The sequence below is a fragment of the Rhinatrema bivittatum genome, chromosome 2 (assembly GCF_901001135.1).
Source record: "Rhinatrema bivittatum chromosome 2, aRhiBiv1.1, whole genome shotgun sequence".
NCBI classification, from domain to species: Eukaryota; Metazoa; Chordata; class Amphibia; order Gymnophiona; family Rhinatrematidae; genus Rhinatrema; species Rhinatrema bivittatum.
The window spans coordinates 403258693-403269744 of record NC_042616.1 but is presented as its reverse complement, the minus strand read 5'-3'; the positions used below and the strand labels follow the sequence as shown (position 1 = coordinate 403269744).

Here is an 11052-nt window from a genome sequence, read left to right as displayed (position 1 = left end):
GTCTTGATGTTCCTGGTCTTGTTCCTTGTCGGAGCTCCTTCATTGCCTTCTCCTGATGTTCCAGATGTCCTAGTTCCAGAGATCACGTCGTTCTGATGTCCTGATGATCCTGTGTTCCAAGTTTCGAGTCTCCCAGCTCTTCGAATCCTCCAGATGTCCACCCCGAGAGTAAATCCGTATGGATCCAGTTCCTGTTTCTGGTCATTGGAGCCTCATTTGGTTGGATCTCCTTCTAGCGATTGTCTCGCTTCCACATGGTCCACGACCAGCCTTCCTAGGTTGCATAGGGCATGCAAGTGGACAGGGTGGTCCATGACCAGCCCATGGCGGGCTGTGTAAGGCACCCTGAGGTACAGTGCCCACCTGCACCTTCCAAGACCTTGTCTGAGTCCTTCCAAGTTCCAAGACTTTGTCTTGTTCCTGCCCTCAGCCTCCGTCTGGCCTCACGCACTCGTCGTTCCCAAGCGGTGGGTCCGGAAGGGCTTTTGAGTGGCCAGAGGGCTACTCCTGAGACCAGCATTGCATTGCTGGGTCTCATTGGTGCATGTAGATCCAGCGGAGGGCTGATCCTGCCTGGTTCCTGTTCCGAGTTCCTTGCCTCCATTTCAGTTCTGCTTGTTTCTGCTCCGCCCGTGCTGACATGTTCTCACTTCCCACGGTTTGCCTTGGGGCTCCTCCTTGACTCGTGCCGTGGGTCAGGGGCTCACGCTCTCCCATGAGCTAGCAACCGTGCCTCCGTGCCCTCATCAGCAGCCGTATCAGCGCCTGCATCAGGATCCGAAGCCCACAGTCGGAACATTGTGGGACTGGTGTAATAAAACCCACGCCAAAACCAGTGCAAAATTTTAGCAATGATGTGCATTAAAAACGCAAGGCTCCTCGTGACATAATAAACTAATGGTATGTAAATCTAACAAACACCGAAAATCATCCACATCCAACACCCAATGATCTGTCGTGACCTTGGTCCATGCCTTGTAAAAAAGTGACAGCCTCCCTCTGATCTTTGTGGGGAGGAGCGGACCAACTTGCCTTCATTGAGCACCCTTACTTCTGCCACCCCCCCCTGGGCGCCACCATCCTGGGAGGATCGATGTTGAGCTCAAAAGGACTGCTGCTTATTCAAGCTCTGCTTTTGCGTTGCAGCCACTGAGCCTCTGCTTGACTGAAATCTCCTTGTGTCTCAAACAAGGCCGTGGCGGAAATGACTTCTTGGCGGTTTTCTTGACCTCAGGCAACTTATTTCCCTTTGACTCTCACAACTGCTTCATCAGTTGCTCTAGGTCCTCTCCGAACAGTAGCTTGCCCTTAAAGGGAAAGCTACTCATCTGTGCCTTTGACCACACATCTGCGGACAAATTCCACAACCACAGAAGTCTCCGTGCTGCCACTGCTGAAACCATATTCCTGGCTAACGTGCAAACCATGTCATACAGAGCATTCACCATGTAGTCAAATTCCTGCTTCCAAACGGGCAGCTTGAGCGGCTTCACTAGATGCCCCCGCCATCCTCTTGTGAGCCTTCTGAGCCCAGCACAAACAGGCCCTCTGTATCAAGCTGCTGCAGACAGCCGCCCGGAGACATAAGACCGAAACCTCAAGCAATCTCTTCAGCAAAATTTCCAGTTTACGATCCTCAACATCCTTCAATGCGGCTGTACCTGCCACTGGGATGGTCATCTTCCTGGTCACCACTGACACGGCCACATGCACCTTAGGAATTTTCCAGGTCTCTAAGGTCTGTTCCAACAAGGGATACAGTTCAGCTATCTCCCGGGCAATGTTGAGTTCCACCTCGGGTGACTCCCACTCCCAATCCACCAACTTCTTCACTGGCTTCGGCAATGGAAAAGCCTTCGGTGGACCTCGCAGCCCTTCCAGGACTGGGTTCATTCCCTCATTGTCGGAGCCTTCCTCCACAACCTTGATACCCAGCTCTTCCAGAACCTGGGGAATGAGAACTCAGCTCTTCCTTACGGAAGAGCCTGACTACCCAAGGATCATCCCCCTTGGCTACTGGGATGTCCTCAGAATCCTGCATTGGTTCCCCCATGGTGTGATCAGGATCTCCTAATGCTGCATCAGGGTCCTTATCCAGATCCCCCGGACTTCCCTGAAGTTGTTTGGAGCCGTCCGTGTCATCTGACAGGACCCCAGCGCCATCTGCAGACCTTCCGAGCCCCAGAATGCCACTGGATCCTTTAGACCTTTTCCCCCTAGATTTTTTAGGCGCTCATGCTTTTCTAGGGAGCAGTCACTTGGACCCTGCCTCCTTCTTGGCCAAATAGGTCTTGTGGAGGAGCAGGACAAAATTAGTGGAGAACCCCTCTGACTCAGAAGAACTCTGATTGGATTCCGTGTCCCCGAGGTCGTCCCCCCCCCCCCCCCCCCCAGCACGGCAGAGGTCTGAATTGCAGGAAAAAGCGGGAGAGGGGAATCCTGCAGCTCCACAACTGAAGCCATGCTCCTAGCATGCGGAACTAAAATGGCTGCCGTGCCCTCAGACCCCCGGGGCCTCCTGCACCGGCACTATCGCACCCGAGGCAGTAAATTCTTCCCGGAGACGCACTCGGAGCAAAACGCAGCTGCACTGATTCACGCCCGCTTCTCCCCACAGCCATAGTAAACTTTCCCGCACTAAGCAGGCGGCGCCATGATGCGAGATCGGATCTAAAAATAGCCCCCGCCTGCAACGCGGTCTGCGGCGCTGTCCCGATGCTGACACCCGGCCCCGTCCACGCCGACAATCTGGCCCCACTAACCTCAGACTGCCTTCTGGCAGTACACTGCGATCAGCCGCTGAAGCCCTGCACTGCATCTTTTTTTTTTTTTTTTTTTTAAAGAAACAGACATAATCGAAAGGGAATAAAATAAAATACTTTCTTGCTTGTGGCTGGAAGGGGCTAATCACTGCAAGAGGCAAAGACCCAGAGGGGGGGTGAGGGAACCAGGACCCCTGGCTATCCCCCCCCCCCACCCTGCAGACAAGGAACGAGCTAGGAAAAGGATAACCAACTGCCCACTCACCCTGCTCTACCCGAGGGATGGACCACGAAGGAACTTAACACCTTGGGGAGCCGTCCTCTAGGAATCTTCTTTCCCAGAAACTCCTTCTTTCTCTCCCTAGGACTGCAGACTGCAGGTTTGCACCTCTATCATCTGCTGGAGACAGAGAAATGCTGAGGGACTGCAGGTGGCACTCTCGAACATGTAGCAGTGCCTAGGGGATGCATAAACCCACTTGTCTGGACTGATCTGGGGTACGAACAGGAACAAGGTTTTTTTTTCTCTGTATACATGTGTAATCTCTTACAGGTCGCTGTGAAGTTGTTGGGAAATGCTTCTGGTTCTAACTTTTTTTCTCTGCCTTTCACCCTTTTCTTCAGGTTCCTCTTGTCCACTGCCAGGAATAGTGCTTCTGTCCCTGTGCCCGCTGAAGCTGGTCTTAGTAAGTGTTATTTGCATAGGTCTTGCCGGCCCATCTGTGCTCAAGTGGTGCACGCTGCTTATGCTGTCACCTCTACTTTTTATTGCAGGTTCCCGGGTTGTTGTTGCTGTTGACTGAGTTGGTGGTTCTACTCCTGCTCTTCCTTCCAGCATAGATGCTTCTTCCATTCAGATGCCTCGTTTGTGCCATCGCTTGTCCCACCACTGAAGCTAGTCTCCTGTCCTCCCTTGAGTATTTATGAACCAACATTTCTGAACACCCTTCCTGCTGCTTTCGTGCTGGGCACATTTCTCACTCTTCTTTTCCAGTTATTTTCAGGTGGGTGAATCGTCAGCACGTGTCACTGCAATTTGCAGAAATGGTGGTTTCACTCCTGATCTTCCTTCTGGTGCAAATGCTTTGCCCATTTGGACGCCTCGTCTCTATGCAGATGCTTCTCCCCCTCGTCTCTGCCAATCGCTTGACCCACCACTGTCGCTCATCTCTTCTCTTTCCATGAGTATTTACACTCCAGCATTCCAGAGCACTATTCTTGCTGGTTCCCCAGTGAGCGCTGGACAGCTTCAGACTTGATTTCCTCACATTTTTTCTCTTTTCCCTTTCTATTACAGTGGGGTGCTTCATCATTGCTGCAATTTGTAGACATGGTAGTTCCTCTCCTGCTCTTTCTTCCGGCACATATGCTACCACCATCCCACATGGACATCCCATTTGAGCCATCGCACGCTGTGCTACGGACCTGGTCTCCTCTCCCCCTGCCCCGTATTTATGCATTGATATTCCTGTACACTGTTCTTGCTGGCTCCAAGGTGGGCACTGGATGGTCAATCTCTAGGATGCTGATTAGACTTTCTCACCTTTGTTTTTCTTTTCCCTTCTTTCTGCAGGTTGGTGTATCTTCCTCATCAGTGCTCATCGCTGCGGTCTACAGAAATGGTGGTTCCGCTCCTGCTTGCTCATTGATGCCTTTTTACTGAAAAGGTAGATAGTCTACAACTCTTCCTTCGGATGGGGGATGTTTCTTTTGCTTTGCCAGGTCGCCAGCATGGGTCTTCCAAACAAATCAATGGACCTATTGTTTGAATTTATAGAACTTTGCTGCATATGCAACCTTCCATTTCCCAGGCTGACAGTGTTGGTCTTCAAAGGTTACTTCAGCTGATGGAATTTATGGACTTTTGCTGCATTTTCAACCTTGCATTTTATGCAATCACTTTAAAGTCAATCTTAAATTTTTACTTGTGCAATTGCTTTTGAAGTCAAAATTTTACTTCATGGGTTTGTTTTTTTTTTTTTCTGGCGGCAAATGGATCATGGGCTTTCCTTTCTTCCTTTTGGCTTGGGATTTACAGGACAGTCTGGAAATCTCAGATATGAAGCTAGCCAGCCCATGATAAGAATCAGGGGCCAATCCTCAAGCCAGAGGTTTTCAGGCCTATGTTTCACGGGTGTTGGAGGCGCTGCCTCCTTGGCCCAAAGATGCAGGGCTTTTCATGGGTGTCACAGGCCCTGCCACCTTGGGCCAGAGTGTGGTCCAAGCATGACAGGCCTGTGATAAAATGGAGTCACACCAATAAAGAATCAGACCAGTCTGTAAAAATTGCTTTTAATATAGAACATATTAGAAAAAATTTTTAAAAATAGGTATATGGCCACAGTGCATATTAAACACATTAAAAAAGTGGAATATATTAAAAACCGGTAGATGACCATATTATATATATATCTCCTGGCATTCATCTTCTCTGGGCTTCACACCAATCTGAGTGTAACACCAGCAGAGAATCTGATGATGGTGAACATTTGATGCCAATGGGTGATTGGCACCACCTAGCAGGCGAACCCTGACTGCACAAGGATGAAGGAGTCATGGTTGCTTCCGGAAAAGTTGGAGATGATACTGAGGATTTTTATGTGTACATTGCACACAGCTTGTATTTTCAGGGCGTGGAAATGCTTCCTGTTACAGAATTCCATTTCTCATGTGGGGTGGGAGGGTGAGAGCGACATGGGTGTAATCGATTGCATCCATTACATTCAGCATGCCTGTTATATCAAAGAAAGCGCACTTTATCTTCCCCCACTCTGTAAGCAGCTGTGGGTACTTCATATATTCCTTTACCCGTTTCATCAAAGCCCTCAAAACCTGGCTGAAATATCTTGAAAGTGATGACTGGTCCATTCCAGGCACTACAGCCATTGTATTTTGGAAAGAGTCAGTGGCAAGAAAATGCAAGGTGGGAAAACGCTTGACCAAGCAAGGAATGGCATGTCCATGATTGCTTAGAGGATCAGTGTCATCTCTGATTTCTTCATAGAGAGAAAGAATTGCCCTGGAGCTCAGTCTATATATCTACACCACATCTGTCTCTGGTACCCCAGCAGTGTCCTCAAGTGAAATATCAGCCATGAAAAGCTTGAGCCAGGACAGCCTGCTTCTCTCAGATCTTCCTTTCTTCTTTGGAAATAAATCATTGTCTTTCTTCCCTCTCTTCTTTGCTCTAAAGCTATCGCCGCTCTTATTCTTCTGCTGTTGCGACCGTCACTGCCCGACGTCTCCACTACGCCCACCTTATCTCTTTGGCAACTCCCTCTTTGCTTGATGGAAGTTTGGCTGCCGTGGCGTCATCTTGCCGACCTCCTCCGGTGTCCCTGGACCGGCTCGACGCTGCAATCTGCCATGTTTCCCAGAAGTCTAAGGACACGCAAGCGGCGCGGCCCCGACTCAAGTACCAGCAGTGGCGCGAACCTCAGGGGCGTCCCCCTGAGTAGACGTCATCCTCACCGGATACTTAAGGTCTCTGAATTCACTAACTAATCGAGTTAGCAACGGAAAGGATTCCTAGCTTCCTCCAGGTATCGCTGCGGATGGGATTCGCTCTCCGCATACCTTGCTACTCTGCCTCCTCGGACTTTACCAGGGGTACCCGCTCCTCGGGGGCCTTGCTTTCTCTTTTGATTTCCAGGTCGCAGTCTGGAACCGGCACTCGCTCCTCGAGGGCCCACGTTCCCGGACCTGCTACTGAATACCACTTCTGCCAGGAAGTCTTCGCTGCCTACAACACCAGTGAGTTACCATCTCTCTCTCAGAGCGTTCCTGGAACCAGATACTCGCTCCTCGAGGACCTAATTCATTTCCAGCTTCTGGGCTGCTTCTAAGAGACTACAGTGTGAGTGTTACCATCAAGGTTCTGTTCCTGAACTCTGCATATCCTGCCTACTCACTATATTTCAGTTTCTCTACAGCTCAGATATCCAGGATTGCTGTTCCAGTATCTGAGGGACTACAGCCCAGCCGAGCACTTCCAGCTCACTACTGCCACCTCTGGTGGTTCAATATACTGTCTAATAAAAGAACTAGGGTGTGTCTGTCTCCCAACTCTGAGCCTGACCGGTGGTCCCTCTCGGGATCTTTCCCCATGGGCGTGGTCATCTGCCACCGGCCCAAGGATCCACCCACAACTATCGCAAACACTAACATCTGCTCACCCGCAAATGTACCAAACCATTAAAAAATTAAGCACAGAAATGCCTATTTCACTCCTGCCCTGTCCTGGTATTAAATTTCCTGTATTAAAAAACACGCACTAAAATGTATCCCTGCTAACACAGCTCTCTGCATTGCCCTGTAATAACTATGCCTTCATTTACATGCAACTTACATGAACCTGCGGTAGGCATGATGCAAATACCCATATTTCATTAGCACCAAAAAACCTGGGGTAGGCTCAGCACAGTTTATGATATCGGTCCTATAATCTGCTCCAGCGGATCTCTGGGAAAATCTCTAGCTGTGTTGGCACATTACACATGCCCATTCTAAATCACACAGCTGAGGGTGGAATAATTTATTGCACCCCACTCTGTGGAATGATCACTGGCAAAATTATTTGTCATCCTAAAATTATAATATTGCCCCTTAGTCTACCAGTCCTCTCCCTCTCTAGTGATAAGGGGAAGAATTTACATGAGCAAACACTGAAACTGCCTCCTTCAATTCTTCCACATGTCATCCCAAACCCTCCTAATCCCCTTACCTGTATTACCTGTTATCTGCCCTTACCACTGTTATTACCTTTGCCGTTAGGCTATTCCAAGCATCCACCACCTTCTCAGCAAAGAAATATTTTCTTATGCTTTCTTTGAACCTTAATCCCTGCACTTTCATATCATGACCCCTCATCATACCTGGGAACTTTTGAGTTGTGGTCACCCTGAGATTGCTGTTGATTGGCAGATGGAGGGGGTGGGGGAAGCAATGGAATAATTTGTATTAGCTTTCTCTCTTCCACTCTCCCCCACCCCCACCTTTCTCTCTTCCACCCACCACAATCACCTGTCCCACCATAATTCCCCTTCCAGCACTCTCAGGCCGATTCAGAAAAACGCGCGGGAGAGCGGGCGAGCACCCGCTCTCCCGGCACGCGCACAGGCCGCTCTACTGGGCGCCCGATTCAAGAGGGTGGTCTATGCAAATTAGGGCCCATGGTAAAAATAGGCGCTAGGGACACTAGCGCGTCCCTAGCGCCTCCTTTTTGACAGGAGCGGCAGCTGTCAGCGGGTTTGACAGCCGATGCTCAATTTTGCCAGCGTCGGTTCTCAAACCCGCTGACAGCCACAGATTCGGAAAACGGACGCCGGCATAATTGAGCGTCCGTCTTCCGACCTGCGGGCCGTGGGCCGATTTTTAATTTTTTTTTTTTAATTTTTACTTTTTTTTAACTTTTGGGGCCTCCGACTTAATATCGCCATGGAGGGTGCACAGAAAAGCAGTTTTTACTGCTTTTCTGTGCACTTCCCTGGCGCCGGCAGAAATTAACGCCTACCTTTTGGCTACACATTTTACTTACTGTATCGCGCGGGAATAACTAATAGGGTCTTCAACATGCATTTCAATGTTGCGGGCGCTATTAGTTTCGAGGGAGGTTGGACGCGCGTTTTCGACGCTCTATTACCCCTTACGGAATAAGGGGTAAAGCTAGCCCGTCAAAAACGCGCATCCAAATATGGATTAACAGTGTACTTTATCGGCCTGTCTCTTTGTTCCCACCCACTATAAATTACAGCTCCATGACTTGTGCAGCCTCACTCTACCCTTGGCTGCGTGAGTCCCAAGTCCTTGAATCGTAGCAGGAGACTGAGTTTTATGTGTGCTGCAGCCCCTCCCCAGCTTGGAGTGTCTGCTCCAGAGTCACCTCACTTCTCTGCAGCCTTACTGAGGAAGGGGAGTGGCAGAAATGTACACAAGGAGGCCCTGAGATTTCTAGCATTTCCCCTGAGACCCTGCACCTGATGCAAATTCCCTGAGTCTCAGGGTGAAATCCTTAGAGTTCCCAGGTTTGCCCCTTGCCCTTGAATTACCCTCTTGTATCGCGAAAATGGAAGAATCTACAACTTTATTGCACTTGTACTTCATGTGTGCCCCCTTGGACATCTCTGCAAGATACTTTACATCTAAATCTGGCCCCCCCCCCCCCCCAAAGATATGTCTGTCATAAGTACAATAACTAAATATTGGTGCTCGGGCTCTGGCCTCCTCCTTTCCCCTCCTCCCTCCAAAATGGTCTTGCCGACAAAAATCTCTCCCTCCTAAATTAGCAGATCGTGAGTGTACTCCATCATGCAGCGATCCACCACACAAATACAGTTTCTGATGTCTGCCGCCCTCTCCTCCCGCCTTTGCTGTCCTCCCCCTCTCCCCCTAGACTGAGTGAGGAGACTGCGCGTCATTGTCTTTTTCACTAATAGCTCCTTCCTGTCTCCAAAGGACGTGAAAACCTAAACAAAACAGCAAAAAGCTCCTGTTCCCCCTTCTCTCCTCTCCCCTTGCCCTCAGTCACTGGCGACCCTGCGCAGACACAATTAGCTCTTTTAAGAAACCGCCAGCACAGCAGAAGTCAACAGCTTTGTAAAATTCCAACAGGAAATGCTGTGGATCACCCAGAACACAAACAGGCCCAAGCAGAAAGGCGCACTTCAACACACATTTTTTGCGCGCAGAAAACACGCGTTTCCAGATGAGAGTGCTGCTTAGTGCTCTGGCGGGGAAATCCCATGCAAATGAGGGCATTAAGCAACATTCCCCCCGATGCAGAGAGACTGCATCTGGGCAAGACATCATTTTTAGCAGTGGAGACTTAACCCCTGGTCAAAGCTGGAGTTAAGTTTCCAGCGCTATGAAAAAAAAAAATAGTTATAAAGTTAAAAAAAACGTTTCTTTGGTGAAAAAATTAGAATTTATCCCGATATCTCAAGAAGTACACAAATACACAGGAAACAGATGCTGGAGATGTGCCAAGAAGCAAGGCAACTGGGAGCCAAAATTACAATAAGATATCCCTGTAAATGTCTAATGTATATTAATAATATTCGATATGTTTATTATGATCCCTTACAATTACGTTCCTTTCCTGATAACTATGGAACTGAGAGAGCTGGTACCTTAGAGAGGTTCGGGCATTAGGAATGAATGCACCTCTCCTTTAATTTTTCCTTATACTTAAATTTGATGATATAGGCTCCCTTATAACATCTTGGATCCCCTTACATTCCTTAATTATGTTACTTGTATAATTACAGGAGTTGATTTGTTTTCTTTTTTATTTATTATGATGTTTAATTATGATATATGTTTTTGTTTGAAGGCAAGGAAGGGATAAATATGATGTAAAAGTTTGAAACTCCATGTTAATTATAGAAAAACTAATAAACAATAAATTAAAAAAAAAAAAAAAGGTGTGATGATGTAAAGTTGGAAGGAGGGAAATCCCTAGCTGTTATGGCTGTGGGCCCGGCTAGGGCTAGTGAACCCCCCCACAAGGGCAGGCCAGGACTTTAGGACAGATGCAAACAGGTCTAAGGATCTTTGCCCTTGTTGCATCCGTCAGTCTCAGACGGCTTCGCCCGACATGCCTCATCTCTATTTCAGCCTTCTACACTAGCCTCGAGAGAATGGCATCCGTAGCGTCTCCTTGCCGCACCCTCCGGCGTCCCCGGAGTGGCTTTGGTGCGGCTTCCCACCATGTTGACCTGAAGCCTCCTAGGGCGCGTACGCGCGCACGCCTCACATCCTATAGCAGTGTTGATGCGAACCTCGGGGGCGTCCCCCTCAAGTGACGTCACTGCTTCCAACTACAAAAGGTTGCCCATTTGCTGACTCTCACCGAGTTAGCAACGGATTGGATTTGTTCCGGTCTGAAGCTGCTCTGCTGCTGCTGGAAGCTATCTTCACCCTCCGGGGTTCTACTAACTTGGGTACCCGCTCCTCGGGGGCCCTTTGCTTATTTCCAGGTGCCTATCCTGAATCCAGGTACTCGCTCCTCGAGGGCCTGTGTGTCTATCCTGGTGCCTGCTACCAATTCTTCTACCTGTTGGAACACTACCTATCAGCTACAGAGAGTGAGTACTACTTCTCCCAGTCTGTTCATCTACAGCTCCTCGTTGTCCATGGGGCATGGGGCCCTACACCACCATTGTGGAACGGGACTCCTCTGCCGAGGATCTCAGACTGTTGTTACCTATCCTCTCTCTACTGCTTATTGGGAACTCTATCTACTCAGCTACAAGGGAGTGTGTAATAACATCTGCCAGTCTGTCTCTCCTAC

The 11052-nt window shown here is 49.1% G+C and overlaps 1 long non-coding RNA gene across 1 annotated transcript; it reads left to right on the top strand.

The window, feature by feature from the left end:
- Window positions 1-3011: 3011 nt before the first annotated feature.
- On the top strand, window positions 3012-6094 carry LOC115084771. The gene is made up of 3 exons (XR_003854648.1): window positions 3012-3448; window positions 3537-3766; window positions 4336-6094. It is a non-coding gene; the product is annotated as an uncharacterized LOC115084771 (long non-coding RNA).
- The last annotated feature ends 4958 nt before the right edge of the window (window positions 6095-11052 follow it).